This window comes from Ursus arctos, unplaced genomic scaffold, assembly GCF_023065955.2.
Source record: "Ursus arctos isolate Adak ecotype North America unplaced genomic scaffold, UrsArc2.0 scaffold_14, whole genome shotgun sequence".
Classification (NCBI taxonomy): domain Eukaryota; kingdom Metazoa; phylum Chordata; class Mammalia; order Carnivora; family Ursidae; genus Ursus; species Ursus arctos.
Genome location: NW_026622808.1, coordinates 61,395,329 through 61,422,283, shown reverse-complemented (window position 1 = coordinate 61,422,283; position 26,955 = coordinate 61,395,329). Strand labels below are relative to the sequence as shown.

Sequence of the window (26,955 nt, the reverse complement as noted above, 5' to 3'; positions counted from 1 at the left end):
TTTGAAGAAATTATCCTCATCCCACGTGGTGAATGCTATAGTTAGCTGCCTGGATCCCCCTGGGGACCAAGGTCCTCATTCTGGCAGGTGCTGGGAGTGTTGGAAAGTGATAGCTTTCCTAAAACTGCCCTCGTCCAAGGTCATGGACCCTCCCCACAGGTAGCCCACACCCAAAAACTTATTTATGTATCTCTAGGGGCCATCCCAGCCCAGAGTCCATGGTGGGATCATTCGAGGTCCTTGTTGTGACTACATGGAAATTCAATGCCTTCTTCTGCCTTTCTGATCCCTCTACTCCCTCACGGGTGTTTCCAAGGGTTCTCCTCAGTAAACCTGCACATACATCTCTCATAACCTATATCCCAGGTAACCCAACTTAGGAACCTTCTATTACAGTACGTATGGCATTTGCATAACCATGATCAACTCACTTAACATCCGTGGGCTTCATTTTTATTCTGTCTGCAGCATGAAGATACTGAACCCTGTGATCTCCAAGGGCCTTCCTACCTGTAAAGTTGTATGCTTCCACTACCCAATAATGTTACTATGAGATAAATAAGTGGTAAATTTTATAGATGTTGGGAAAGAAGAAAAGCATAGTTATTAACAATCTTTTAGAACAGTACTTAGATAATACTGTTCAAAACCAATTTTCATATCAAGACGACACAATACTTCATTCTTTCTCCTCTAGAAAAGAATGGTCTAAGAATTTTGTTCCTGACTTGTTGAACTGGTATCTAAAGGAGTCTTTGTTGCTTTGAGCCGAGATTCATACAACTGGCTAATAAGTATCTTACTTGGAGCTCAATGGCAACATAGGGGAAGTAAACCTGCAAAAAATGGAGCAGGATCAGGATGGTGAAAATCTGAGGCTTCCAAATCGTTAAGAGTTTTGTACGAAGTTTTGTAATGCAATGGTAGCCATTGCTACTGTAATGCTTCTAGCAGCCTCCTCAGCCTGCACCTGCCCCCTCCCAACCATCACTCCTGGACACATGCTGTGTGTCCAGCACTGTACTTACTCCTACTTAACATGAACAATAACTTAGCAAGTTTATTATCTTCTCTTTCTTTGCTGGTGATAAAAATGGAGTCAGAGGTCAGAGAGGTTAAGCCCCTAGCACAATGTCCCATGCCTAGTCACTGCCTGATCTAAGATTTCAGCTGAATCTGTCACCATAGCTTTTGCTCTTTCACTCAAGTACACTGTGTCCTGAAGGGAGAAGTTTCCAGGGCAAGGAAATATACCAAGAGACAAGTATGTTCCAAAGCACAAAGACTGAGTTAATATGTGTCATGAAGGATCACAAACTGATTCACTTCACTTAAAGAAAAATAGGTAATCAAACATGGTGTGATTGGTATAGCCCAAGAAGTCTCTTTTAGAAAGTCTGGATTGGTTATACAATGAATGAAGACTCTGGAAGATCTTCATCAGAGAAAAGGTGTGTGTCTTTGCAGTGACACACATGTGTGCTTGAGGAATGGAAACTCGACATGCTGTATCTTGTCAGTGGCTGGCATCTAAAGATAAGTGATAAAAATCTGTTGAATTGTTGAAGATATTCCTTACCACTGAATCTCTTGTCTTGAGCACACAATCAGATACCAAACATTCACTCAAATATTATTAGCTGGCAGATGAAGGAATGGATGAATAAAAACAAATACAAAACTTCAGAATGTTCTTTTCTTGCTCCCACTCAGGTTTAGCCACATATGGCCCCTCCATTCTTTCAGGAGGAAATTATCTTTCTCAGCAATATCCTCCTCCCTCCCTTCCTGCACACTCGTGGGATCAGTTCTCCAGACAGATTTATAGTATTCTGAACATTCCCTTCCCGATGCTGATCAAAGTCCGCAATTACGTATTTGTGGGATTATTTCACTAATCTTTAATCATTAATGTCCCATACATGCTAGACTGACGCTCTCTCTCTTATTGTATCTCTGGAAATTAGCATAATGCTTGACACATAGCTGACAATAAGTATTTGTATAGGTGGATGGATGGATGGATGAATGGATGGGTAAACAGTGAATGAAAAAGAGAAGGAAACTGAGAGGAGAAAGAGAGAGAGAGAAATCAGGGAAAACAAGTATATATTTCAGTTTTCCTACCACTTAGTGGAAATGAAAAAGTCGGTGAAGATCCAGATCTCGTGCAAAAAATAAATAAAAATAAAAATGACAAAAACAAAAACGAAGACCCAAGGAAATGATAGAAGCTGAAGAGGAGTTGGGGACACTACGCTTCATTTAGAAGGGGTGGATTAATTCCATGGTTGGAGGTACAAATGAGGTATTTAACTGGAAATTATATAGAATTTTGAGTTTGGTGAAGTCAAGACTGGGAAGGTAGTTTAGGAGGGGATGTGCAGGCCTGTTAACAGTTGATCCTATTTAAGGAAAGTGTTGAGCCTGAGGGAGTAACATTTGTTAACTGGGATAGGAAGTGCCAGCCAAAAAAAGAGAAGCCAGACAAAAAGTGGTCCGGGAGCCAGCAGCGGGCCTGAAAAATTCCAAGTCAGGGAAGTCAAGAGTGGGAAAGTTTTAATAAAAGCAGCCACCATTGGTGATGTCAAATGCAGCAGAGGGTTCAGGGAAGAGAGCTGATTCCCTTACATTGCTCAATAGTTGTACAATTAAATCCGACGTGAAGTCTGAAAGAGAAATGAATTTCTGCTTATACTTGCCTTCTCTAGATATTCCTAGTTGACATGCACAATAAAGGCTTTTTCCCTTTGGGGTGCCATTTATTTTCTGGAAGTACAGAAGGAATATCGGGAACTTATTGGCTCCTTCTATAGGTTTATATAAAATGCAATCCCCCAAATAGATTCTATCTGCTGATACTTAATAGATGATGGGTTTACCTTTTTCTACCCAGCAAGAACTAGAGCAAGGCTTTGTCAATTAGGGTTTCAAGGCTACAGAGTTCTCACTCAGGAACCTGAGATGACCATGACCCAAATCCAGTTTCTCTCAATGTCTGCTTCTCTTCCTAGCTGAATCAGATTCCCAGAGGGACTAGGCCTTACCTGTAAGGCATCTGATTTGGAAGTCCAAAGAGGAGCTTCTACAAACGTAACAAGCACCTCAGGTACTCTGGAGGCAACACAGCTTGCAAAACTACATCAGTTTATGCAGAATTCATCTTTGTGCATTTGCTTTTTAGAAAATACGGTCAAATTATACATACATTTTAAACAAAGGTACAATGATTTAATCCAAGGTGAAGTAGAAAAGTCTTACTTTTTTTTTCTTACCCATGATAAACACCACCATGTGAAAAAGCCTGACAACCTCAGTAATAAACACAATAATAAATACCTTGTGCCTTTTTTTTTTTTTTTTTTTTTTTTGTGGAGTTGTTTTTTCACTTGGGAATAAAACTGGTGGATTTCACTTCATATGATTTAGTACCACCAGGGAATAGAAACTTCTCCATTTAATAATCAAGTAGTTTCTATTTCTAATATTGTGTAGCCTCCTTGTTATTTATTATTTATACAGTTATTGATCACACCAATCCCTCCTCCGGAAGTAACATCATTTTAAATTTTGTAGGCACAAATAGGCCACTGTAATTCCTCAAAAACCCAATACACAGCATGTGCAGAATCGTCCCTACTGCTGTGTCATTTTGTGTTTTCACATCGTATACCTAGAGAGTGTGAGCAGAGGGCAGAGTGGTCATAGAGGTCTTTCGTGGTGAACACTGTCCTCAGTTTCTACTTTGATACTAAGATATTCAGATTATTTCCTTCATACAACCTTTCTTGAATATTACCTTTATCTTGGAGACAGCAAGATCTTAAATTAGAAGGAAACTTCCATTAAAATCCCATCTGTGGTGCTTCCAGCATTTCTGTTCTTGACTTGATTCTTAAAAACACATTCCTTCCGTAACACCTGGTCCTATGCTTCCACATCCCTGCACTCCCTAGAGCTTATCAGTTAAAAAAAAAAAAAGTCTCTACTTTCAGGATAACAAATCCTCCAAAGATACCCAAGCCTCATTCATATGCTGAATGGCACGCTAAGGTTTTATAAGCAAGTGGTGGGAGCGCTTCTTCCGTGCATTTCTAATGGCTGTGAAGCCACTGCAGCTAATAGATGAGAACTGAATAAATCCTCCATTTGTTTAAGCTGATAATACTTTTGCCAGCTCAGTGCAGCAAAAGCTCCGTGTGAAGTTCCTTAGCTAGGATTCCTTGACTCAGCACCCAAGCCACTTCCAATTACCTTGAAGAATGTGGCAATAGTTGAATGCAAAGAGGTATTTTATGTGATCAGACTGCGAACAGCTGATGAAGATTAGGCTCCTAAGTAGACCGAAAGGAAACACTTAATTATCATGCTTAAAGTATCCTCTCTGCAAGGATGGTAATGAGTTAGTATGAGTCGTGAGTCCATCTTGCTTAAAAGTTTTACTGTCTGGGTCTATTCACTTCCCATCTTCACTCCCTGAGAGGTAAGACACATATCTCCCCTGCCAAGTTCAAATCATTGCTCCTCTACACTCCTGTAAAAAAATAAACAAAAACATTATCTTTCCAGGCCCATGCCTGCCAGCTACACCTTCCTCTACTCTTACCACCTCATCTCCTGCCTCATAGTACTGCTCTCAACACCTCGCTTCGGGGTCACACTTTTCTTTATTCTTACCCTCTAGCTCTTGGATGACTTCCATGGGCCTTTAAACTCCATAGTCAACAGACAGTTCCTCATTGCCTTTGTTTCTGTACATTCCACATTAGCTCTACCTGCCACAGGACAGTCTCTACCTGGCACTTGACATTTTTCTGAATTGCGCCATCTTTTAAATCAAATGCCTGGCCCTCTGGCAATGACCTCCTTCCTGTCCTTCTAGCTCTCACACTCTAGTTAGCACACTGTTTCTGGACGTTTCACCCCCCCTAGTTCCTCTCCCTCTACGGGGCCCCTCCTCTCACGTCCTTATTCCTTTATCTTGCCAATTTAGATCCTTCCCTCAATTCATTTATCCATTCAACTAATTCTTGATTTCCTACTGTTTGCATTACTCGTCCCTGAGAATATAGCAGTAAGTAGCAAAGACTAGACACCTGACCTTGTGGAAGGCACATCCAACCGTGCTCCTGCCGAACCCGAATCACTCATCTCTTCTCTATCACATCCTCCTGGAAAAATTCTGTCTAGAATCATGTTAGATATTTATCATCTCTGCTTTTACACCCAGATTCCTGGGTGCTGCCAACAAACTTCAGAGCCACAGGAAGTGATGCCACATATTTGGTCAAGCAAAATAAAATAAAAACGTGTTTTATAAATCGGATCTATTCCTAATAATCCTCCCTCTGAATCCCCTGCAGAACCCAGGACAGTCCTGTGATAATAAAATAATGAGCACTAGTGTTTATTGTAGTGAGTGCTACGTAAAAAACACGCCCCATTAACACGGCTCCCTCCCGTCTCATGCCCTTCTGTACCTCTACCACCTGGCCCCATGCCCAATGCACAGAAGCTATGAAGGTAGATTTTGCAAATAAATCTGTATCTCACAGACAAGAAAACTGGGGTTGAAAGCAGCTCAGTAACTTGCCCAAGGTCACACACTAGCAAGCCAGCACTGCCAACGTGAGAACTGCAGCTCTGGACACCCCACAGCCCCAGTCTATCCCACTGAGTGCACACTGTTTGTGTCATGTCAGCACCACTAAGGAAGCCATCAAACCTAGTGAGGGCTAGGGTTGTGTATGCTTTGCTCTCTCTTCCAGTATCATTGCCATTTGAGAAAGAAAGAAAGAAAGAAAGAAAGAAAGAAAGAAAGAAAGAAAGAAAGAAAGAAAGAAAGAAAGGAAGGAAGGAAAGAAAGAAGAAAGAATCTTTAAAGAGAGAGATCAAATGGGGAGGGGGGTGAAATGTTTATCTTCTCTGATTGTGAGGAGTAACTGTGGCTGAATATGCTGTTGTCGAAAGTACTAATGCCTTTCTAAAGTGCCTTCTCGATTTCTCTTGCCATAGTTGGGTTTAAGGCAGCTGTACTAAATATAGAAGGCCCAGGATCTCTAAATGACCTATTTAATAACATTTCTCCTTTGTTCTCCAGACATTTCTTAAAAACAAAACAAACAAACAAAAAACAGGTTTGAATAAATAAATCCCGTTTTCATGGTAATTAATTGCAGAGGCATCTGAAAGATAAAATGTGCCATTTTCATCACGTTTTTGAACAGATATAGCAGAGCCAGGATGATTTGCAAAAGATAGCAACATGTTCTGAAATGTATGCTAGGAATGTCTTAAAAATGTGAAATATCTACTGCAATTCTACCGTTTCCTGTTACAGATTTTAACACCTTACACATTTAACGTCCAAAACTAAAGACAAGGAGAGGAGATCCTCAGCTTGACATAGAAACCTCCATTTACAGAGACACCGCTACAAAGAATTTGCTTCTACAGCTGAAGTGTGAAGATATTTTATCAGTTTATCTAGATTTCTGTTGTGGCTGAGACCACATATGCGGAGGGGAGAGGGTGATGGGCAGGATATAAAAAGTTAGCCAGCAGATGGGAAGGAAGCCCCCTGAGAGAAGATGGCATTAAATGACATCTTCATATTCCAGAGCCGGGGCTGGCTAAGTGGACTGTACGGCAGTCGCCAACTGGATAAGCGCCGTCCTAGACAAATTCAATCAGAATCTCTTGGAGTGGGATGGAGGCATCAGCACACTTTCAAACTCCCGAGGTAACCAAAGTCCAACCAAGCCTGAGAAAGGCAGTTCCGGTGTCTCTGGTGCAGACTCAGCTGTTCAGAAGTGGAGGTCACAGTGGCTCATCTCAACAAGGCTGAGCGTGTGCCCTCATGCTCTGCGTGCTCCCCAGCAAACCTTCTGTTCCTTTGTATTTTCCCCCATTTCTCTTTCAGGATACATTTAGTTTCTCATGCTAGCTTTCTTCATTCCTGTTACCTTCTCTCCATCCAAATGGTCCATGTGCAAATTATTTTTAACCAAAACCCCGACTTTGTTTTTCATGTATATATCTTGTCCATATCTTTAACCCCAAACCTTCCCTGGTGCTCCCTCCACTCCAGCATCCCCAGCACCTATGGCTCCGTTCCCGAAGCCAGCTATTTGGAAGCGAGCACCCAGGAGAGCAGTTCTAATGACAAAAGGCCTAAATGGCTTCAAACTTCCTTACATCACCTGTTCTTTAAGCCAATTAGAGTCACACTATTAGAAGCTGGGCCCCCAAAGCTACTGACACCTCTGAATTTTCTCAGATGCTATCTCTCCTTTTGCTATTCTTGCCAAGGTTTAGCAGATACATAGATAGACTCTCCTGTCTTGCGCCTCAGAAACAACAGGGTTATTTTTGCTTTGTCCAAGATGATTCAATGTAGCCATTATTAGCACTGTTATACATCCCAGAGAATAAAGGAGGTTGGCTTTGTGAGGTCATGAACCTTGCTTTATTAAATTTGAGTTTTATTAAATATATAATACTTGATTTCTTTTCCAATAAAAATTTTTAATTGTGGGCAAAGAAAAAGCACATGTGCTATAATTTAGTTGTGCAATAAATTGGCTGGCTTAATTTAATGATCAATTATTAATGAATTAGTAACAGATAAATAAATTCCATAGATTATCCCGAAGATTCCTTTTAGCTAATAATGATAGCTTCTTCTCTCACTGAACATTTAATAGGAGCTGCTAACAAGTTGCAAAATTAGCAGATTTAAGTTTCATTACCTTTTGATTTCCCTATCTGCCTTCTAATGAGAGATCTAATGAGCAAAGAAGTGGCCAGGAGGAGGCAGTGAAAAAGAGAGAAAGAAAATAAATGCAAAAGGACTAAGACACATAGAACTAAGTGCATTTCCTTCCCTACTCACTATTTAAGAGTCTCCTCTCTTTATTATAAGACTACAGTGTATGTCCGAGTTAGAACTAGAGTACTAATACAATGTCATGAACAACAGTCATGTCTAATACACTGAGGTACCTTAGGAAAATCCGAGAATTCTTTAAAGACACACAGCACAATTCCGTTCATTCCTATTTTATTTAGCCAGGGTGTTTGAGTAAACATCAAAGTTAAGGCTCTTCAAATGAATCTTTCTTCAATCTGGTACAAATGAGCAGATGATCAACATACATTTATTCAAAAAAAAAATCATCTCCTTGGCCAGTTTATCAGCAGTGCATGAAAATCACTATTATTCCCTCCATACTCAGATCTTGCTTTCGCCTTCCCTACCACCACATGGTGGGTCACCATACTCACATAACTAACCTGCCACTGTTCTGAATGGCTTTGTTGTATTTCCAAATATTGAACCCATCTTCAAATAAAGATTTACTGTCTCACAGAATATTAAAGTCAATGAGTCTTGATATTGGAAAGCAATTTCAAAAGGAAACATGATGTAAGACTATTAAATTTAAATAACAATAGCATGGCTTGACAATCCTACTTTGTGTATGATTCTGGATGAATTATGTGCCTCTGAACCAAGGACAGCCCTGAAAGGCAGACCTTCCATTTCCTGGTGCCACTAGGGGTATGTGTTACTTGGTTGACCAAGCTATGGAGGTGAAGTGAACAATTTTAGGGTCCTACCTAAAGATCTTTCCAAATTATTAATTCAAAGTTGTAAGAAAATTGTGACACTAAATCCAATGCATAGCCATAATGCACAAGTCCCTAGATCTTCAGCTTCTTTGAAATTATTATTTTAAAAGCATGTTTCTGAAAACCAAAACCAATTCACCTAATTCAGAAGAACACTGATGTAAACTTATAAAGGCATAATATGATGTTTGGGGAAAGCTGTCTAACACTGTAAAAAAATAAATAAATAAAGATAAATGATATATTTGGGAGTCTAAAACCTCAGTCCTGATAAGAATATGATTCAATTTGAATGTAAAAAGCATAGTCTCTCTTCCACACTATGCTTTTTCCATACTTATTTTTAGAGATAATACTTAAATAAATCACCAGAAAGCAAGATGATTATTAATTATTTACTTATTTGGAGCCAAACCTTTTTAGTTTTCACTGAATTACTTATTTACAAATGAAAAAACAGTTCAGAAATCCCCAACATATTGACCTAGAACATAAACTGCACATCTTTTTCCTCTTACAAAGCTATTTTTAATATGAGCAATTATTAATGCATTCATTTCTAAATGGAGGGAAAAAACACTGCTCTACAATTAATGTAGTGTTGAGTCCAGTATTTTTCCATTTCTGTTAAAAAGCAACAGGCTGTCCAGTGCTCACAATGGAGAAGTGAGATGTGACATTTGGTGCAGTCAAGAACACTTCTAACACTAGGACAAGACCTTCTTCCTATTTCGATTGTGGTTCTTTGCCCACCCAGCACCCATTTCCCAGTGTTTTCATGTGTGTGCCCACCCTTTATTATGAGGTAGCCCATGTGCTTCAGAGAGAGCTGATCTAACCTCCAGCCCTGATTAGGTTAAGGGGACCATTTTACCCTTTGTCACTGATGAACTCAATAAGGCAGGGCTAAGCCAATCACTTTCATGAAATGTTCTTGGCTAAAGGGATTGGTGAAACAATTGGCAGGTAACCCATTACTGGCCAGTAAAACATAATTAGTTATTGCTCAGGGCACTGAAAAAGAGAGATCTTTGCTTCTATTAGAGAACCACTGGAACAGATCACCTCTCCTTCTCTGAACTTCAATACTACATGAGGCTTGACACGTCCCAGCCATAGCAGGGAGTGGTGGCTGATTCAGGGAAACAAGGCAGGAGTCCTGAGCAAACGAGGTCTGACTTCTGTCCCACAGAACGTTTTCCTTTAAGTGAACAATGCATTTCCCATCTTTTATTAGCTTGAATTTTCTTCCTTCCTATTATACGTAATCCCAAATACGTTTTTTGACATGTCCAAGAATGTTTTTTAAAGGACTCTTCCTAATACACAAATACAGAAAAACAACCCAAATGTTCACAAACTGTAGAACAGTTAAACTATAAAATTCAAACGATGGAATATTATATGGCAATGAAACAGAATAAAGTACTGCAACATGAAACGAGAGGTATAAATCTCAAAGACAAAACCTTGAGTTTAGGAGGCTAAATACAATGGATCCATTTGCTATCATTTCATTTATTTTAAGTTCAAAAACAGACAAACTAATCCATGTTGATAGAAGTCTGAAGAATAGTGGTTCCCTATAACCCAAAACACTTTGACAATATTCTTTGATCATAATCACAATACTTCTTCAAGTTTTATATCCCAGCTTTCTCTACACATTAAAAGGCCTCTCCCCTTACAACTGCCTATTCTGTTCTTTTAGCAGTTTAATTTCATTTTTCCCAGCAAATCTTTCCTGCTTTACCTGGAATCAATCTAATCTCAAATATCTAAATTTACCGGGGGTGGAAGGGGTGCTGGGGCGTGGATATGAACACACGTAAGTATCTATTTTCTGTGCATCTCAGTACAAAATATATTTGTATACCGTATGATGCCTAATATACTCAGAAGTTTCATGATTTAAAAAATAGTCTGGACTCGAAACAAAACAAAACAAAAACACCCCACATCAAAAACACCTTATAATAATTAGTTTCTAAACTACTGTTGCTCAACACTGACATTATGCAAATGGAGGTAAATGCAGAAGCTCATGGTGTCAGAAATGTTTAAAAAAAAAAAGGCCGTCTCTTAAACTGGAGATTTTGGACTCAGAAGGTCTGGGATGTATTTAAGATAGGCGAGTATATCTTTGACAGAGTTGAGAATCAGGAGTGATATTTTTAAAAGTAGCAAAAGAAATGTTGTGTGCTTGCTGTTGTTTTAAAAATATTTTGTATACTTTTGTAGTCCCCTGGCTTGGGGAGTTGGTTCCCCATAATGGGAGACCTGGCTTTGGACTTGGCCTTCTTACCTCACAGGGGGTGAAGGCCATGGGCCAACAGGGCTGGAGCACTGCTGAGTTTCCAAGCCCCCCTGGCAGGTCAGGCATCAGGCCAGGGGGTTGGCGCAGGTACGGAGGTGTTCTGTGGGGCTGGTATGGGGTTGGTGCCCCAAGGCAGCCTTGAGACCTCTCAGCCAGAGGGCAAGCTGGGAGCAGAGAGAGAGAACAACTCCGAGGGGGTCCTCCCCGTAGCCCTGTGCTCCCGCACTAGAGGCTGTGAAGCTGTCAAGAAGCTGGAGCAAATCCCTGGGGAGTCCCAGAACAGCAAAGTTCTGCAGAAAGACCTGGAATAATTTGCCAAGCTCCTGAAGCAGAAGGGGATCACCCCGAAATAGACTCAATGTGGGGCTCACGCTGAGGGTTCTCTTTGGGAAGGTGTTCAGCCAAATAACCCTCTGCCATTTGGAGGCTCTGCGGCTCAGTTTCAAGGACACGTGCAAGCTGGGGCCCCTGCTGCAGAAGTGGGTGGAGGAAGCTGACCACGATGAAAATCTGTAGGAGATAGGCAGAACAGAGACCCTCGTGCAGGCCCAAAAGGGAAAGTGAACAAGTCTGCAGAACCCAGGGAGAGGCACCCTGTGGAGCATGTGCCCGCAATGCCCGAAACCCACCGTGCAGCCGATCCGCCACGTGGCCCCGCAGCTCGGGCGTCACAGGGATGTGGTCGGAGGTTGGTTCTGCAATCGTCACCAGAAGGGCAAAGGATAGAGCGATGAGTATTCACAAGGAGAGGATTTTGAAGCTGCTGGGTCCCCTTTCTCAGGGGCACCACTATACTTCCTTCTGGCACCAGTGCCCCATTTTGGCATTCCAGGCTACGGCGGCCCTCACGTCACTGGGCTGTACCCCTCAGTCCCATTCCCGGAGGGTGAAGCCTCTCCCTCTCTGCCTGTCAACACTCTGGACTCTCCCATGCATTCAAACCCAGGTGCTGGCCCTTCCCAGGAAATGGGGGTTGGGAGGGAGGGCTGCAGAGGAAAGGGGGAGAGCTAAGGAAAGAGGACCTGGGGTTTGTACCAGGCTTTGGGATTAAGTTCTTCATTCCCTAAGAAAGGATTTGGGAACACAAAGGGTATGGGGGCAGGGAGTTTGGGGGACAAGTTGGAGGGAAGGTAAAGTTCAAGGATGTTCTTGTTTTTAATCCCCACATCACTCATCACTTTGTTCTTAAATAAAGAAGGCTGCAACACAATAGGTGGGGGGAAATGTATATTTGACTTAGGAGTAGAAAATTGTGTAATAACAACAGCAAAAGACTACTTGAAATCTTACCTGAATCCAGGTATTTAATGAAAGAAGATAACAGGATGGGGAAAACACTTATCTTCCACATATATCATAGAACAGAGAACAAGACAACCCTGAAAATTACATTTGATTTGAGACAAGATGACTATAGACTTTCTTAATTAACCATGCCAACAGGCTTAAAGACACTACTAGGGACCACAGAGCTCCAAAAGCATCAGATCCTAGTAGACAGTTAAGAAGAATACATTAAAGTTCCAATAGGGTTTAAAAATTTATGTGGTGATGTAATTAATAGTAGAAACTTGTACAAACTTCAGCCTTTGTCACATCCTATTCAAGCAATACCTTAAATCTTGTCCCAAAATTCCTTTACCCATTATCTGAAGAGGTCATTCCATTTTAACTATCGCTTTATATAAGAATTGTTCTTTTTTAAAAATTGTATTTAAATACAGATGCCCATATCCTGCTTCTCATTCATCTATCAGTTATCCTATGAGACAATGTAAAAACTCTGGCTTTGGTATTAATTACTTATGTGATCTTGGGCGAGTATCTTAATCTTAGTATGCCTCAGTTTCCCTATCTACGCATTGGGGTTAATTGTACCTGCTTATAAGAAATTATCTAGTGTATTACATTAGATAGCTTTTGGAAGGTATTTAATAATGTCTAGTACATGGCAAAAATCCAAGAAAGTTAAACTGTGGCCATTACTATTAATGTCTTCTCTCTAAGTTGGCAGCAGCATACAACTTGTAGCTGCTACAGAGAAGGTAAGTGGAGGGACTCACAAAGAACTGAGAGACTGATCCAGGAAGAAAACACCCTTTCTAAAACTGTACTTCCGGTTCTAGTATATAACCCATGGCTGCCTTGATAAGCAGAAAAATTCTCTCTACTCTTTCAATGCTATTTGATATTTCGAAATAAATTAAAAATTAGAATCAGAAGAAATCAAACCAATTTTAAAATTAAATGTGTTTATCCATGATTTGCCCATGCCCCTCCCATAAATACTAGATATTCTAATATGTTCCCCTAGGATAGTGTTTCATAAACCATGGTCCTATACCACTAATATTAGAATCACCCCAGGTGAGGCAACTCATTAAAATGCAAATTATTTGGTTCCCAGCCCACACTGAAGGAAGAAATGTAGTGGTGAGCGGGGAGAGGTTCTGAGAACCTTCAATTTTTGCAGTCGCCTGAGGTAAATTTTTATTACACTTAGATGTGCAAAATAATAATCAAGGGCATTGGTTTTCAAGTGTGAGTCTGACTAGTAGCATTCGTGTCACATAGGAACTTGTGGGATATACAAAATCCCAGGCTCCACCCCAGACCTGCAGAATCAAACCTGGGCATGTGCCTTCTAGGTGATTCTGCGGCATGTTAAAGTTTGAGAAGTACTGCTTTACAGTCTTGCTATTCAAAGTGTGGTCTAAGAAGCAATGCTTAGGCATCACCTGAGAGTTTGTTAGAAATCAGAAATTTGGGATTGCAATGTCATCAGCTTTGCTCTTTCCCAAGACTGCTTTAGCTATTTGGGGCTTCACCCCAATCCAAATAAGTCAGATTTTAAAATTTGAAAAGATGGCCAAGTTATTTCTATGCACATTAAAAATCTGAGAAATGTTGGGCTAGGTCAGTGTTTTTCAAACTTCTATGAAAGTAAAAATATAACTTTCTAAGCTCCTTCCCTGGAGATTCTGACTTTGAGGGTCTGGAACGATTTTAAGACTTTTTATGTATTAACATGAACCTTAGGTAATCAATGTTATCAGCAAAGTTTAGGAAATATGGCTTTGGAGACAAATTCCTGGGTACCACCTAAATCATAAATCATTGCTGTATATCAGGTTTCTCAATTTTGGCATTATAAACATTATGGGCCAGATAAATTTTTGTTGGCAGGGCCATTCTGTGAGTGTAGGGTGTTCGGCAAAGTTCTTGGCCTCTCCCCACTAGATGTCAGTAGCAGCCTCTCCACTCATGACAATTAAAAATATCTCCAAACATTGACAAATGTCCCCTAGGGGAAAAGAACCCCCCCATTCTCCATCAAGAACCACCACTGTAGAAGGCAACCGTTATAGTTACCTATTATTTTATAATATGCTACTCAGAAGCTTAGGAGCTTAAAACAATAACCATGTGGTTCTTCTTGAAAGCCAAGAACTTAAGGCAGGGTTGGCTGAGTGGTTCTTCTGCTTCACGTGGCATCCTCTAATGATACTCCCTTGGTTGCCTTCTATTAGCCTCTGAACTGGAATATCCATAAATACCTAACATCTTGTCATTTAGGGCTTTCTCCATCCATGTGATAGCTCAGCATTTGGCCACCCAAGCCAAGGTTCTTTAAAACATGGTGGATGGATTCTCAAGAGAGAAAGCAGATGCTTCCAGGCTTCTTAATGGCTAAGCATGGAATTGTCACAGGGTTGTTTCCTCCATGTTTTATGGATCAAAGTGAATTACAAAGGCAGCCCCGATTCAAGGGGAGGCACACGGACCCTATGTACTACAGGATGGAAGGGTTGACAGCGGTCACCTTTGGAGACTACTTACCGCCGTGAGTTTTGCAGATACAGTCCACTTTAAGAACAGAAATTGCTATACCATGTTTTTTTTTTACACATCTCTAGCATGTTTATCTAAAACACTGAGAATTCAATAAAATATTGTCCCTTAGCATTCCTTTTTTAAAAATTTTAATTCCAGTATAATTAACATATAGTGTTATATTAGTTTCAAGTGTATGATATAGTAATTCAACAGTTCCATATATTACTCAGTGCTCATCAAGATTAGTAGTGTGCTCTCAATCCCCACCACCTATTTCACCCATCCCTACCCCCACCACCATCCCTTTGGTAACCACCAGTTTGTTCTCTATAGTTAGGAGTCTGTTTTTTGGTTTGTCTCTTTTTTTCTCCTTTGTTCATTTGTTTTGTTTCTTAAATTTCACATATGAGTGAAATCATATGGCATTTGTCTTTTCCTGATTGATTTATTTCACTTAGCATTATACTCTCTAGATCCATCCATTCTATTGCAAATGGCAAGATTTCATTCTTTTTGATGGCTGAATAATAATCCTGTGTGTGTGTGTGTGTGTGTGAGAGAGAGAGAGAGAGAGAGAGAAAGAGAGCGAGAGAGAGACATCTTTATCTATTTATCTATTAATGGACATTTGGGCTGCTTCCATAACTTGGCTATTGTAAATGTTGCAGTAAACATAGGGGTGCATGTAACCCTTGGATCTAGTGTTTTGTATTTTTTGGGATAAATACCCAATAGTGTGATTATTGGATCATAGAGTAGTAATTGTTTGAGCAACCTCCATACTGTCTTCCACAGAGGCTGCACCAGTTTACATTTTCCCCAACATGCACAAGTGTTCCTTTTTCTCCACATCCTCACCAACACTTGTTTCTTGAGTTTTTGATTTTAGCCGTTCTGACAGGTGTGAGGTGATATCTCATTGTGGTTTTGATTTGCATTTCCCTGATGATGAGTGATGCTGAGCATCTTTTCACACTATGTCTAGACATTCCATTAGACTTTTTAGTTTTTCTCCTAAAAGATGCACTGTGGAAAGGAATTCTTCTGGCTTTCCAATTTCATTGCCTTCATTTAACCTCATCCCCATTTTGGGGTTTAGACTTTTTGAATTATTACATACTGTAAAGTATACATAACTAAATTGTAGAGGGAGATGCGTTTTTACAGCCTGGACCAGGATATAGGTTATCAGCACCCCCAGAGCCTTCCAGTCACTACCTGCCTCCAAAAGTAACTACTGAATTCTATCACTGTGAATTAGTTTTGCCTACTTTTCAGTTTCACATAAATGGAGTTGTAGAATGGCTTATTTTGCTCAATATCATGGGTGGAAGATTCATCTGTGTTGTTGTATAGAAAGCCTGACCCTTTTTACCTCTCCTTGAGTGGTATACTTATCCTACATCTCTTTTCTTCTCTTTCACCCTTTATTTCACAGCTGCATTAATATTTTTAAAAAGTTGATTCTCCAGGTCTTCTGATAAAAACTCATCATCAGACCCTGTATCTCTACTACTTTCAAAATAAAATCTAAATGCTCCACAATCTCATGCCAATCTATTTTTCAAATCTTACATTACTTACTAACCAGAATACCCAACTGGGATCCCACTTAATCTTTGATGTGCCCCATGTTTTCACTCAGCCTTTTACCATAGTCCAGATGGAGATATGGACCTCCTCTCAAAGTCCTGTCATTTTTGTTTTTCCGTACTCACTTGAGTTGGCTGGGCTTTCAATTATGACTTTTTAAGTAACTATACATTCCTGTAACTGGTCAGTTGAGATCTAGTAACATAAGATTGTTAAGATTGTTTCTGGCTAGGCTAGAGAAAAACCTTGGGGTAGAAAGTATTTCTTCTTTGAGATATAACCTCAATTATAAACAGAAATTCTCAAAATATAAAACTTGACTGATACTTCAACACATAACATGGTCAGAAACTGGTAAAATAGCAGAGGTTCAGAGAAACAAGTGAACAGAGATCAAGTGAATAGAACTGCCTTATCTTGAAGAATTAATCATCTTCCGTACTACAAATATGTCAGGAGAAAGAGTGTTGGTTGAGTCTCTAATAAACACAGCTTTGGAGGGACCATCTACAAAGAATTAAAGGCATCAGAGAAGGCTAAGAATCTAGGAAAAAGTAATTATCACTGACAGAACTGCAATTTTTTTTAAACATAGAGTAATAGTAGAGATGAAAGATGTCTTTAATTATTTGAAAGAACATTATTTGTGCTTCCACTTAGTCTAGAATTGGGTCTAATCTGTGTGTGTCAATATGGTATAAACAGCATAGCACACAACGATCTCCCATCATCAGAGGTGGGAGCCCTGACTTAGGTTAAAGTTTTGTCTAATATAGGTAGTTCCCAACTGCTGGTATATTAACTAGAAGCGTGAGAGTCACTGTGGTACTTTTTACAAGGCGAAATCTTCTAGCACCACTTCCTAACCTACTGCATCACATAGAACATAGTGTCTAAGAACATGCATTTTTAAGTAAGTGCCTATCAAGCTATAAGACCTCCTTTAACTCAAGAAATGTTTGCCTTTGATAGCAAAAGGTGTAAGGAAGTGTTTCAAATTGTTCCTAATTCAAAGGATTCTTTGGATTTCTAAGCTTAATATGGAAAACATTTTTTCCAATTACCTGAAGCTCCATCCATGTATTCATTCATTCGTTCGTTCGTTTGTTCATTCATTCATTCTATATTCATTGGGTGGCTATCATATGTACTTACATGGAGTTAACACAATGAGTCAGGTCCCTGAACTCACAGAGTACCCAAATTGACAGGGAAAACAGACATGAAACTAACAGATACAGAAAACAAATTTATAATTACTACTATGTCAAGCCATACAACTGTGATGAGTATAATGAAAGAAACTATGGCTTGATGCAGAAATGCTAATAAGGAAGTCTGATTGAGACTGGAGGTCAGAAACATCCCCACTAACAAAAAGGGCATTTAAGCTGAGGCTGAAGTATGGCAGGGGATTTTTCAGGCCATGAATGGTAGAAGGGAATTCCAAGCAGAGGGAACAGCACCTATGAAGACCTTGAAGTGGAAAGAAAGAATTTGTGTTTGTGAGGAACTCAAAGAAAGCCTGTGTGTTTGAAGCAGAAAAGTGGTCCAAAATGACGCTGATAGTTAGACAGGGGCCAGACCATGCTCGGTGTGATGGCTGAGTTTATGCGTCAATTTGTCTGGGCCACAGTTCCCAGATATTCAGTCAAACATTATTCTGGATGTTTCCATGATAGTGATTTGAATGAGATTAATATTTAAGTAGGTGGACTTTATGTAATGCAGATTGCCCTTCATAATGAGGTTGACCCTCACCCAACTGTTTGAAGTCCTAAACAAAGCAAAAGAATGACCTCACCAGGAAAGAGGGAATTCTGTCAGAAGACAGCCTTAGGGCTTGAACTGCTACATTGTCCCTTCCCTGAGTTTCCAGTCCGCTGGCTCACCCTTCAAATCCAGGGCTTACCAGACTTTTATATATACACATATATTCTCTTGGTTCTGTTTCTCTGGAGAACGCTGATTAATACAACAAAAGTTGAAAACCTTATAATACATATTTTATTTTGCCAAACATTAGAATGGGAAGCCATTGCAGAGAAGTAGCGTCAGCAAATATTGGTCATCACACATTTAGTTTTTGTAGATACATTTCTATCCTATTATCTCCATATATAGACTTCTAGAAAGGGCTACCAGATTCATAGTGTCCCCTTAGCCCCTTTATCTCTTTAATATTCTCTCCCATGCATTTTATATCTTTCCTTTATTCCCCTATTATTTCATAAAGTTCAATCTCAGAAGTTCTGCAACTTCTTGTTTTAAAGGTTTTGCTGGGAAAAAAATCACTAAAATAAAGCAGCTCTGAAACCAATTTAACTCCATTGCTCCCAGCATATCAACTACATATAGTTCCAAAATCCCAATATTCTTTCTCTAGAATTTGCATGCACAACATATGTCATTGAATGACAAGAAAAAATTCGGCCCAGATCCCCAAGTTAAAACAAATGCCAATTTATTTTCCTCTCTAGAAATAAATCTGTAAAGACTTTTCTTTGAATTGTGGTGCATGGTAGGGAGGTCTTCTTGTGATTTATTTTCATAGCTCCCATACAAGTGAAGTCACCAAACCACATCTAGTGAGACAGCGGCACCGTGACTGACTCACTAAAGCACGGAGGTTAGCAGAATTCTTCTTGAACAATTCACACAATTCAGAGAGCCACTATAGCTCTCAGCTCTCTCACTAAGCAATACCTGCAAGACTTGGTTTTTAAAAAATCATGAGTGATATTTGGGCTTGCATCCTCAAATATGTTTTTTAGAACCTACTATGTACAATGTCAGGTCTTAGGAATTGGATGACTGATAACATACACTAGTCATTCAACAAAAACATGATGCATGCCAAGTCCTGTTCAAGCCTCTGGGGATACAGCAGTAAATAAGAAAACATGAGGCATGGATCTTTCCTCTTCTATTGAATCTTCTTTTTTTTTTTAATTCTGGAGGGGGTGAAATAGACTATAAAATGATAATTAAGCAAGATAATTTCAGAATCCAGTAAGTGCTATGACTATAATCATAAAAAGAACAAACACTTAACATATATTTTGTGCCAGAAACTGCATGAAGCATTTTACTTACATGAACTAATTTTACCTTCACAACAACTCTATGAGACAAGTACTATTATTATCTGCTTAACAGATTAGGACCCTTACTCATCAGGAGGTTAATGAATTTCGCTGAAACTAGGTAGAGCCAGGATGTGCCTCTGGGCCTCTGACTCCAGTTGTCTGTGCCTCTCATTTCCATGTTAGGTGGGTGGCTATGATAGGAAGGCGCTGGGGTCCACTTAGAGGGAATAGTCAGAAAAGGCCTCCCTGAGGATTGATGAAACTCTGAGACATAACTAAAGGATTCAAAACATTCCAGAACCCCAAAACCCAAGGATTCAAAACATTCCAGAACCCAAAAACCCAAGGATTCAAAACATTCTAGAACTCAAATGATGTCAACCATAAGTAGAAATATGACATCTAAAATAACACAACAGTAGCACCTAACATTTTTGGAATGTCCCCTAGTTGCCAAACTGTGTTGAGTGCACTAACCATCAGCTCCATCTCAGTGAGTCCTCCCAATGTGCCTCTGTGGTAGTGCTATACATCCCCGCTTCAGTGAGGAAAACAGGAGTTCAGCGATAATAGACAGCTTGCCTTGAGTCAGCAGGAGACCAGGAGTGATTCTGTGTACAGAGTGTAGAAACATTTGGTGACTGTAAAGGCAGGTGAATTGGAAACCACAAACTGAAAGAGGAAAGAAGAGTGTCTTAAGTGAACAGAAAATATATTTTATACACAGAGTTTGTTTTTCTCGTCATTAATGGAGATGAACTATGTGGCTTACTAGAGGATGTCTCAAGCAGAGAAAACATTTCTATGTGAAAAGAAATGGAGGAGAACAGAATTGACATTTATTGCTTATTAGTTCCATATTAGGCACTGTATTCAGTGCTTTCTGGAGCCTGTGAATTATAACTTTTAAACTTGAAGCAATCAAGATCCCCACTAGCAGCTCAGGGTACTAAGTTCAAATCTACACTAATATCTGTCATTCCACTAATGCTTGATGCCATGAGGTTTCTCACAGGTGTCAGAAGTCTAGTCTCTAGTTGTATATTTATGTGCCAAAATTTCTATACTTTTTGTTGTTGCTAAAGCTCATATTTTAAACATACCTCTTATTACCTGTTAATTTAATAAAGTACCCCAACATCTTAAGTGATGCGAGTCTATGTGACTAAATGAAAGAGAGAGCAAGAAAGAATAAGTGAGAGACAGAAAAACAAGAATGAAAGACAGCAAGAGATAGAGAGATAGAAAGAGAGAAAGAGAATGAATAGAAATGGGTATGTCACAGAACACCTTAGCTGTCACAAATGCTTCAAAAAAGTGGTGCCCATGTATTATCATTTATTACCTTAGTATAATTCAGAACATTGTTTGCTTGTTTGTTATTTGCACAATAGAAGTCAGGTCCCTGGTAGACTTAGAGGAAGTAAGAGGTCCACTGAATCCTTGGGCTTCCCAGAGTGGTCCAGTGGTCAACAAGGTTTCATGTTCCATCACGGAACTTCTAAGATAAATACAATTTCATATTCTAATCATCCTTAAATGATGAAAAAGGGACTAATGAAAGCAAATGAACAACTTAAGAGTCTGTCTCTGCTTATAACCAAACCCACACAATCAGAAATCAGTGATCATTTCCTTTGACTGTGGTATTTCTCTAGTTCATAGACATTAATTCAGTTATCCATCCTTGCGGTCACCTGTTTATCCTCTCAATAAACACACACTGAGCACCTATTAATTACAGGCCTACGATCTTAACCAGAAGTATAGTTACAGGAATCATGAGCCTAGAGGTAATGACCAAAGTCATGGACCTGGAAGAGATTTCCCGAAGGGGGGGAAATCAGTGAAAAGAAATGAGGGAGAGCAACAGAACCCCCTGGATAAAGCTGACATTGAAGCATAAAGAAGTATGAGCCAGGGAAGGAAAACTAGATGAAATGGTTGGAAAATTAGGAGGAAAACAGAAAAGGTCTAACTTTTTTAATAAGAAAGGAGGGCTTGACAAGATCCAAAACAGATGAAGACTGGATTAGTCCAGAGGCTTAGGTATCCGGGAGGTTCCGGGAAGATTTTCCCCTCTGACATCTTAGTGCAAGGTTGGAGGTAAAGGCCTGATTACTATGAATTGACAAGTGAAGGATAGGCATTGAGTGGAAACTGTAATGGGAGATTATCTACTTGAGGAGTCTGGCTGTGAAGAAAAACAGAAAGAGTGAGCAATAAAAGGATATTCTAAGTCAAAGGACAATTTCTAGTGTAAGATGGAGGTGACAAGCACATTCACAGGCTGTGTGGAAGGAACCAGTACAGAAAGAAAAATTGGAAATGCAGGAAAGAGAGAACAGAGGGTCAAGAGTTACTCAGATCAAGAGCACAGAAGCAGAGATATGTAACCTTTGAAGATAAGACACACCTTTTCCTCCGGCACTGAAAAAGAGAATGAAATTAGATGCAATTCTATATTTTTAAAGTATAAGAAGAGGAAGTTGAAGGAGAGCACATCTAAAAATTCTGTTTTTCCAGGTGACAAAGGCAAAGTTCAACTAACCACTGGGAGAGTGAGGTAGAGAATTTGAGGGGGCTGGTGTGGTATGAAATACCTATGCTAGAGAGGGAAGAGAGGCGAATCAAGGACATTTAGAATTACTGAGTAGACACAAAAGAACCATCTGAGTTTGACATTCACTTCATAGTGTTGAGCTACCGTGGCATTTCTTAAAGTCTGTCCCACGGTCCACCTGAATTAGATTTTCCTGGGGTCCTTGCTAATAATGCCAATTTCTGGATCCCATTCCAGACCCTACTACATCTTCTCAGTTGATTCTGGTGCTCACTGAAGTCTGGAACCACCGATCTGGACAGTTTCTCAAACTTTCTCAGTCCCCAAAATCACTTGTGCAGGTTCTTAGACTTGGACCAGATCTACTGAATCAATATCCTCAGTAGAAAGTTCTGGGGGTCTGTACTATTAGTGAGAGGCCTCAATGTTTCTGATGACCAGTCAAGGTTAAGAACACAGATCTCAAGTTCAGATGTGATGGGAGTTGGCAGGAGCATTAATAATGGTGTATGGGGGCACCTGGGTGGCTTAGTAGGTTAAGCATCTATCTTCAGCTCAGGTCATGATCCCAGAGTCCTGGGATCAAGCCCGGTGTCAGACTCCCTGCTCAGCAGGAAATCTACTTCTCCCTCTCCCTCTTCCCCTCCCCCAACTCATGCACACACATGCTGTCTCTCTTTCTCTCTCTCCCCTTCTCTCTCTGAAATAAAAATCTTTAAAAAAGTAATGGTTTATGAGTTCACAAAAGATGATTTTTTAAATTTTATTTTTAAAGTAATATACAGTAAAGTTGACATATTTGTGTCTATTTGTAAGAATTTGGGAACATATATAAATTTGTATAATCATCACCACAATCAGAACAGTTGAATCAAGAAAAAAAAAATTGCTTGTGCATTATAGTCAAATACTGCCCTAGTCGCTAGCAACAAGTGATCTATTTTCTATCACTGTAGTCTTGTCCTTTCAAGAGTGTCTTATGTTATCATAAAGTGTGTAACCTTTTGAGATTGACTTGTTTCATTCAGCATAATGCCTTGAGATTCATCCAAATTGTTGCTTTTATCAACATTTTGTTCCTCTTTATAGCTGAATAGTATTCCAGTATATACCTGTACCACAATTTATTTATATATTTACATATTAAAAGACATTCAGGTTGTTTTCAGTTTTTATAATTATGAAAAATTCTGTAATGAAGACATGCATGCAAATTTTTTGTGTTAACATAAGCCTTCATTTCTTTAGGTAAAGAGCTAGGAATAGGATTTCTATAAAATGGATTCTTAATTCATTAAGAAATAGTTATTGAGCAGTCATTATGTATAAATTAAAGTTTTAACTGTCTAGGTGTAGAAAAATTACCACAATGTTGAGTAAGGAGCAGAATGACTTTCAACATGAGGTAGAAGAGATGGACATACCCATGGTTACTGCAAAACAGTCAATGGTGTGAGGGGTAAGGGCTCATGGGAGAAGCAAAGACTGTGTGTGGGGTGAACAGCAACATATTCAACCTCAAGGTTGATATGATTATATGGAAGGACCACTTTCTCCTCTCATTGCCATAGCTAATATTACACAACCCTGTGGGCTTGAAAGCTGTAACAAATCTAAAGCAAGTAAAACAACAAAACAAAACAGAAAGCAAAACAACTTCCATTGATATTTTTGCCCACCACTATACCAAAAGATTAGCACATAGTATGCAGTCAATGAATGCTTGGTAAAGAAAGAAGAGTCATGCATATGTATGCTGGGGGCCAGAGGGCACGACTATTTCAGAGGAGGTGGGTCAGTAAAAGTGCAAGTCGTTAGTGCTGTAGGAAATGAGATCAGATACATTTAAATCATTGTTTATATTGTGAAAGCATTGCTTAGGGATGATGGGAAACAGATTCCCATATACCAGTACAGCTTTTATAGGATGCCTGCCTTACCTCTAGCTGAGATGAGCCAGTGGCTGTACTTGTCCTCCAAGTCTAGCACAATACGCCACTCAATGGCATGTGTTAAGCGAGGGTTCGGCTGTGCCTATATGTTCTACACGGGGAACCCCATAGTAAAAAACAACCCAACAGTAAAATGCTTGCAGGAGAGGAAGCCACAGCATAGTCACAAGCCTGAAAAATGATGGTCTCTAGAGCTTTGGCCCACGCCAGCAATCAGAACTGGCAAAAACAAAGCATCATGCTAGTACGAATTGAACTCTTCATGAAAAAGTTTGTAGAATAAAACAAAGTTGTCCAGGAAGTAAGCAAGAAGGGATGAAGGGCTATCAAATCTTGCTTCCAAACAAGCAAATAAGAGACCTAGAGTATCCCTTGGCTTTAAAAATAGGCCCAGGAAGCCCCTTTGTCTAAAAACAGTACATATCTGTTTTGAAATCCACTTCTGAATCTTTATTTTTGACTAAGACAACATCCATTCAAGGAACATTACCAGAAGAGACACTGTATGTGGAAGATAAGTAATTGACAGCCTTAAGCTGGTCAAGGAATATCTTGGCTTATTTATATGAAATGAAGGCCAAATGCCTGCTTTCCTTTGATCAACATGCTTCTAAAACCGTGCATATTTAACAAGACTATCAAGAAAGCCGAGAGATGATGTTTGCAAATAGCATCAAGGACATGTTACTTGACTAGAGGATAACCACAGTAATGACCATGGCTCCTGGTTTAGGACATGAGTCAGAAACAATACAGACGTGAGGACTCTATCGTTGTTCAACAACCTCTCAGAAAAGAACAATTTGTTTACCATGAAAGTTGTTTGTGGAAAATGCGCGTGTGCACATATGCGTGTGTATGTGTGTGTATAAAATATGCACGGCAATGGTCTCGGCAAAAGAGACGATGCTTAGTCATTCTAACATACCAGTGGAGGAATAACTATCCCTCATCCTGCAATGTTTTTCTACGATGCTTTATATTTGATTGGCAACCATTAAATTCCCGAGTCCCTAGGGAGCATATAGGTGCAGGAATTATTCCTATCTGCTTGCTGATGGACACCTATTTTAAATTTACCCTGCAAACCAGCTCTTTGCATCTTCCTTGGATCCATTATCCCATTACATAAGACAAAAGTTTGAGGTCATCGTGCTTCATGTTTCTCTTCCATCTATCCATACTCAACTCTTGCTAAGCTCCATAAACATTTCTTAGACTATTTCAAGGGAATAACAACACTAAGTGATAACAACAGCAATAGCAGACATCTTTCATTGAGCATTTAGTATATGTCAGATGACCTAAAGACTTCACAGCACTAACCCTCACTACAAAGCCAAGAGTCAGATAATCCTCATTTGACAGATAAGAAAATAAAAGTACATTAGAAAGAATAATACCTTGCTCAATATCATAACAGGAACAAAGAAGAGCCAGGAGTTGTAGGAGAAAGCTGAGAAATCCAGAAAGTAGCAAGTAGGAAAGATCAGTCTTTAGTCTCTAACCACCCTTGATTCATTCCTCCTCATATGTGCATGTGTGTGCGTGTGTGTGTACCTAAGATACCTATGTGTATAAGTGAATATATACATGTGTATATATATATGCATCATACATGTCTATATATGGAAGCTCTATCTATGTGTCACTATGTGGCTTCTGGTTTCACTGTTATGGAAAATAAACACCTGGCAGCTCAGTCCATTACCACAACCACCTCTCACTCTGGCAGAAATGGCTAACACAGAGCCAGTGGCCATACCACAGATCTATGACAGGAAAGGGGCCACTCAGCCAGGAAGTTAACTTCCAAAATCTTTTATTTTTAGATGAGACCACATAAAGAGCTACTGTCAACAGAGAGTAAATGGAAGGGATGGGAGTCACTTCAAAACCAAAGTTTTTAAGAAGTAGATATGTCTGTCACTCTATTTCTCTTCACTATTTGGATGCAATAACGATGCAATCCTATGGAATGTCAGGGACACAAGATGATAAGAGCCTGAGTCCCAAAACCACCACACAGGAGAAAGCTACACACCACCATCACCATCACCATTAAAAACAATAAACTGTTTTTTGTATGAGCAAGAAATAAACTGTTTAGCTGCTCAAATGGAGAAATCTATTTGTAACCACCGTTTTACCTTCCTTGCACATTCAAGAAGATCCTTTATTCTAATATTTTTACTCATCATTTCCTATTACTTTCACCTGCAGGAACCCGAAAATTTGTCCCAAAATGGCCAGATAGTAAATATTTTAGGCTTTGAGGTCCACAAAAGGTCATTGTGGCATATTATACTTTATTTTTAATGACTCTTTAAAAATGTTCAGAATAAAAGTCTTGGGGTGCCTGGATGGCTCAGTCAGTTATGCATTTGACTCTTGATTTCGGCTCAGGTCATGATGATCTCAGGGTTGTGAGATCAAGCCCTCTGTCGGGCTCCACACTGGGCATGGACCCTGCTTGGAATTCTTTCTCTCCCTCTCCCTCTGCCTCTCCCCCAGCTCTCTAAAAATAAATAAAATAAAATAAAAGTTTTTGAAAAGTCTTCACTTGAGGGCTATATAGAAACAGGCTGTGAGATGGATTTGGCATGTGGGCCATCGTTTGCCAACCCTTAACTTAGGAATATTTTGTCAGGCTAAAATTTTCATTACGAATCATATAATGTCACATACCCACTAACAAAGTTATTTGGGGCTACACTTCCTATTTTATTAGCCGTGAAGTTTTTCTCCTAGAATTCAGACTCTTCCTCACGCCGGTTATGCTAAACTCCCATCTTCCAGTTATTCTCTAAAACAAGACCATCTCCTCATTCCCCCCTTATACTCATCCCTTGCCCCATGTGTAGACCTCCCTTGTAGAGTGCTTATCCATGATCTTGCCCAAAGTTCAATGCCATGTACAAGACCAGTCAATGCCCACTCTATGTCTTTCTTCCTCCATAAACCTTCACC

General features: G+C 39.6%; 1 protein-coding gene and 1 pseudogene across 3 annotated transcripts in view; one reads left to right on the top strand and one right to left on the bottom strand.

The window, feature by feature from the left end:
* GRM7 (glutamate metabotropic receptor 7) overlaps positions 1-26,955 on the bottom strand; it is an 852,405-nt gene that overhangs the window by 495,498 nt on the left and 329,952 nt on the right. The gene's annotated exons all lie outside the window — the stretch shown is intronic.
* LOC123001188 (POU domain, class 5, transcription factor 1-like) lies at positions 11,065-11,962 on the top strand (annotated as a pseudogene).